This window comes from Balaenoptera acutorostrata, chromosome 4 (assembly GCF_949987535.1).
Source record: "Balaenoptera acutorostrata chromosome 4, mBalAcu1.1, whole genome shotgun sequence".
In the NCBI taxonomy this organism is placed as follows: Eukaryota; Metazoa; Chordata; class Mammalia; order Artiodactyla; family Balaenopteridae; genus Balaenoptera; species Balaenoptera acutorostrata.
In genome coordinates, this window is record NC_080067.1 from 150,035,296 (window position 1) to 150,040,820 (window position 5,525).

Sequence of the window (5,525 nt, forward strand, 5' to 3'; positions counted from 1 at the left end):
TGGTGGGCTTCTTCAGGAAGAATTAACTGTGCTTTTTCACTGGAGATTTTCCTGCGTTCTAGTTTTGCTTGCCTCCAGCTATGCTTCTGGCACATTGTGGGCCTGGGACAGAGTGAATGTTTGATTAAGACCATTTGTTTAATCTTGGCTTGGATTTGCAAGTAAACACAGAGACAGTCCTAGACATCCTAAACCACTTGATGAGTCTCAGCTAAAAACAATAAAAATCCACATACGGATGGAATCTGACAACGTCCTGCCACTGTACCAGTTCCTTGCTTGCTCACTGACAGTGGAAAGGCTGGATGAGGGCATGGCTTCTGGCTTGTTCACACTGTGGTACCCCCGGTCCCCGCTATCCTGAGGCTGCCCCGCGTCCCCCTCCCGCCTGGCCTCCTCCCAAGCCAGCAGCAGACAGGCAAGGGAAGTGGGATGCTGAGAAAGGCTGAGAGCCGCACGCAGCTCACTGGCCAGGTGCGACGGCCGAGGTTGGATGAGCTGGAGAGCCCAGCAGTGGCTGCTGAATGATGTTTCTCGTTCCTCTTCCTCTGCAAGGACTTGGGCTCCCTTCACCACGAGACACACCAGCCAGTCTCCTGGACCTGCTGGCCCTCCCCTCCTCGCTTGGCCATAGGCCTGGGCTGGTCCCTGCTGGGCTGCCCGGTCTGGTCACTGGTCCTGCCCTTGACGGCAGGTCATTCTTGGTCTCGTTTGTCACCCGGAACGGCTGCATGATACACGGTTCGCATCTCCGGGCCTGTGTGCTCTGGGCTCGGGCGCTATCTGGGGTCTCTGGGGAGGCGGCACCTTCTGTGGGCTGGGGACCGGGGGGGGGGCCAGGGAGGGAGCCTGTGTAGAAGAAGAAGCCCCTCCCTCCCTGGACACAGGGCTGAAAAGGCATCTCCCTCATCCACTGCTGTGATGTCACATGAATGGATGCGGAGCAGGGGCCCCGGGCACCGGGCGGCTGTGAGTGGGCCGGGGAGGGGGACCCCAGCTCGTCCGGGTGGGTGGCTGCGGCGGGGCACCGACCCCGGCTGGCTGTGCTTTGACCCTGCGTGCATGGTACCATGGTGACACCACACTGACGCCCCGGGGCACCTGTCGTATGCTCATTTTTTAGAGGAAGAATGTGGAAGCAGAGAGGGACGTGGCAGGGCCTCTGCGTCCTCACCCTCACCCTTACCAGGCCCGTCTCACACCAGCCTCACGGCCAAGAGACCACGGCGCCTCCTCTGGGCTCCCGCGTACGCAGGTGTCCCAGCTCTGGTTCCACAGCTCCAGGGTTCCAACCAAGATGGGTGCCCTCTTGGGGGTCAGGCCTGGGGACTGGACTTCCCTGGGGCAAGGGGTCCCCCTCCTCCCCCATGGGAGGGGCTCGTGTCCCTCCTCTGTGTCGCGGGGGCTTGGCAACACAGCTGGACAGGTGGCCTGCTCCACGCAGGGGGGCCGTGTGGACTCACGTCTCGGGCCGCGGGGCAGGCCCAGCTGTACATCTGCAGCCGGGCCCCTCCAGGTGCGGTCCTCTTCCGCCCCTGTTCAGTTCAATCCCATGGCATGTGGTGGTGACCAGACATAGGGCCACACCTAAGAAGGTGACAGGGGCTTTCTCACAGCCTCAGAAAACCCAGGTTCTGCCCCCGCTGCCTGGATGGGGCTGCCGGGCGCACCGCCCTCCGCCCACCCAGCTTCCGTCTCGGGACCGTCCAGCAGCTGCAGGCGTGGATGTAGCTCCCACGGGTCTCCCCAGATGCACAAGCTCAGACGTCACAAGCCAGTGCCCAGGGGTCGCCAGGCTTGGTGTCCAGAAAGGCCTTCCGCTCAGAGTTCCCGAAGCAGCAGAGAGTCTTTCTTTTCTGTCCCCACAGAGTCCCAGGAAACCCAAGAGGAAGGGCGCCACCCCAGATGGACCTGCGAGCAGCCCCGGACTGATTCTTGGCCTCCCTCCCCACCCCAGGCCCCCAGCACCCAGGACTGATGTCTTAGGGGCCCCTTGGGCCTGCAGGAGAACGTCCCACCCCAGGCACATCTGGACCTGAGGACCTGACCACCTTGGGAGGCAGCTCTTCTCAGGGTCCCTCTGGGAGAGACTGACCAGGTCGGTGATGACAGAAGCTGTTGGCTGTCCTGGCTCGGGGCCTCGCCTCCCCTCCCCTGCCCCTTCCTGTTCCGTCCTGCTCCCTGGCCCGTTTCCATGCATCCCATTTATGCTTTTCTGCTGGGGAGCGGGCAGGGAGGAGTGACCAACACCCTAATCCACCCGCTGCTGTGGGAGACATGGATGTGGCTTGAAGGAAGATGGATGGGGGAGTGTGGCCAGTGCACTGCTCGCCCACAGTGGTCAGTGTCTCCCTGACCCCACAGGCATTGAGCTTGACCACACGACTTGCTTTGGCCAGTGGATGTAGGCATGTCTGAGCCAGAATAGTCCACGTGTTCAGTTCTTCCCCTCTTGCTCTCTCGTCCATGGTGACAACAGAGGTCCCAGGAGATCCTGGAACAAGCAGTCACTTGGAGCCAGCCAAGCCCTCTGCTAGAGTGGACTCAGTCCTCACATAATGTAACGTAAGCCTCTGAGCTGCTGGGGCTGTTTGTTACTGCAGCAAACGCTGACTACTACAACAACCCAAAGGAAAGAATAGCTAACAGTAGAATTTGAGATGCCAAATTTATTTTGAGAGAGGATACCAACGTGTCACACGACAGAGGCCGTGAAATAAATGAGGAGGACACAGTACTTAGTGACATGTCACGGGGTGGTGAGCAGGGAGGACCCAGAATCCAAACTCAAGTGACCAGTGAAAACACACGAGAGGTGGTTCTGGGGATGACATATCATCTGATCCTGGCCAGCAGGGAGTTCCAAGGGGCAGGGCTGGAGATGGAGAAGTGTTCTCTGTCTCGCCTGTGACCCTGATGGCCTTCATGTGTACGAGGCTGGTCCTCCTTCTGGGAACAGGGCTGATCCATGCCCCAGCCTCCCACACGGTCAGGTGTGGGTCTGAGTGCAAGCTGGTGGCATTCAGGCAGAAGTGACGTGTCCCCCCCGGGCCTGGCCTTAAAGCCCTCCCCCGCCTGAGCCCCCAACTCCCCCTAGTCCAGTCTGGGTGCGAGGAGGGCAGAGCCATGAGAGGGGAGGAGCCTGGGACCCCAGGGGCTGCGTGGAGCCGACAAACTGGACTGGACTCTGACCAGGTAAGATGCAAACTTGCCTGGAGTTAAACCACAGGCACCCGCTTCCCCGGGGACGGGAGGCCTGCCTTGGCCGTAGGATGAGCCTGGGGTGGGGGGGGGCAGAGTGAGGCGCAACCCCCACCCCACCCCAGCAGGTGGCCGCCTCCTGTGTCTGCAGGTCCACTTGGGCCCCACCTGAAGCTAGCACGCTCTTCTGCAGGCACCCACCTCTCGCCTTCTGTGAGCCCCTCGGTCCCCGATGGCCCATGGGGTGACATTTGGGTGCTGAGGCTGACCCGGCTGTGCACGGGGCTGCCGCTCACCTGCCCCTGGGTCTCCAGTGCTGCCCCCCCATGCCCCCACCGACGTGGTCTCAGGCGGCCTCCAGACCCCTCCCCAGCCGGCACTGCCCCTCCCCCCTTTCCCAGACCAGTGTCCTTCACAGGCCCCTAAAGGAGTCTTGAGAAATTCTGTGGCCCCCAGTACATTTTTAAGTTAACAGCTGAGGAAACAGACAAAGACCATCCAAGTCAAAGGCTCTTTATTCAGGGTGCTGGGCAGGGACTCGCGGGCAGCAGCACAGGGGGCGGCCTGGTGCTGGGAAGGGGGAGTCGGGGAGCCTAGGGACGCCGAGGGCCTGGGGGGCAGGGGGTGTCCAGGAGCTGCCTGGCTGTCCCGGAGCACATCCGCTCCCTCCCGTTGGTCCTGAGTTGGAAGCAGGGAGAGAAATTAGGGAAGCTGGAGGTCACAGGTCAAGTCTTATCCATTCTCAGCTGATTTTTACTGGTTGTTATCTGGCTTCCTGGACTCGCAGATGACCGCCGTCTGGCCTTGAGCCGCTGTGACTCACAGGCCTGTCCCAGCTGGTCCTGGAGATGGCGGTTTGGCCACCCGGGCAGGTGGCTGCAGGTTGTGGGTCAGAGTTTCATCTTTTATGTTGTCTGGCCATGGTCCATGGGGAAATTCAGTGTCTAACAACTAAAATTTCTCCTCCTAAGTTTAAGTGGTAGCATCTGACACATTGTAGAAACCAACACTGAGACAATACCTCCGAGGTCATTCTTTTAACTGAGTACCAGCGTGTGTTGTATGGGCCAAGATGAGGGTCACTCGGAATTAACTTCCTCAATGAATCGTGAACACGGAGAGTCAACATGCTTTGTCCTGTCACCGTGTTTCAGCAACGCAATGTCATGCGTGGCTAAAGGGTGGGCTCTTTGTGAAGCGGGGGGCTGCCCCAGGCATGGTGCTCCTGGTGAGGGGGGTGTGTGTGTGAGAGCTCACGTGTGAGCCCGTGAAGGAGCGTGCGTGTGCGTGCCCGTGTGTGTGTGCTGGGGGTGAACTGGACTCCATGCTCATCAGTTATCAAACAAGGATCCGGTGTGAATCAGGTAGCATGACTGACCCCATCAGCCCAGAGGTCAGCTTTCCCATGTTTTCAGCAGACGAGGGGGCAGGTGTCACATCCTGCGGGTGGGGACCCAGCTGGGAAGCAGCTTGCTTCTTCCAGACAAGGAAACGCTACTTCTGCCCAGGGTGACGTGAAGACGCGGCCATGCAGGAAGCTGTCCCACCCACTCACAGGTCAGAGCCTTGCCTGAACCGTCGGTGTCTGGGCGCTTTTCCTCCCCCCGTGTCACACCCTCGGAGGGATGTTGAGATCAGCCGAGAAGGTGGGCACCTCTGAACTTGGAGAGTCAGTGTTGGGGTCCCCCAGGGGCTGGCTCCCTGACCACAGTTGGGGGGCCCAGAGCATCGCCTCCCCTCCTGCCCCCTCACTCGGGGTCACCCCAGAACCCCTGGGGACGTGTGCAGGCCACCAGGGATGCCGGGGCAGGGCCCCCTGTGAGCTGACTCCAGAAGGGAACACAGGGATGTTGAAGCTCCGGCACCTGGTCCCCTCCTTGTGTCCCCGGGAAAGAGTTCGGCACTTCTGTGCCCCCAGTTTGAAGGCCACCAGCCTAGAGAGCCCCCTCTGTCCTGGCCCCTCGTCCGCCGGGGTTCACCTGGCCCTGGGTACCAGCTCCTCCACCGCACGGTCACATGTATCTCAGTGCATCACACGTAGGCACATCTCCTCCGACTGCCAGCGTCCTGGGAAAAGGGGGACATAGCATTCATTCTTTTTTGTAATTGAAGAAATATTATTTTATAATAACTGCACTTAGTAAAACAAACAAACAAATCTGGAATGTACAAGACACTCTCTGTTCCCACCCCTCCCCCTCTGGGGCTGGCCCACTGAGATGACCACGTCTAGCTCTTCTCTGAGGGTCATCTCTGCTGTTCTTTGTATTTTTTTCACTGTCAAATACTTCCCTATTTAACTGGAAAGCTTTGCTGCAAACTTG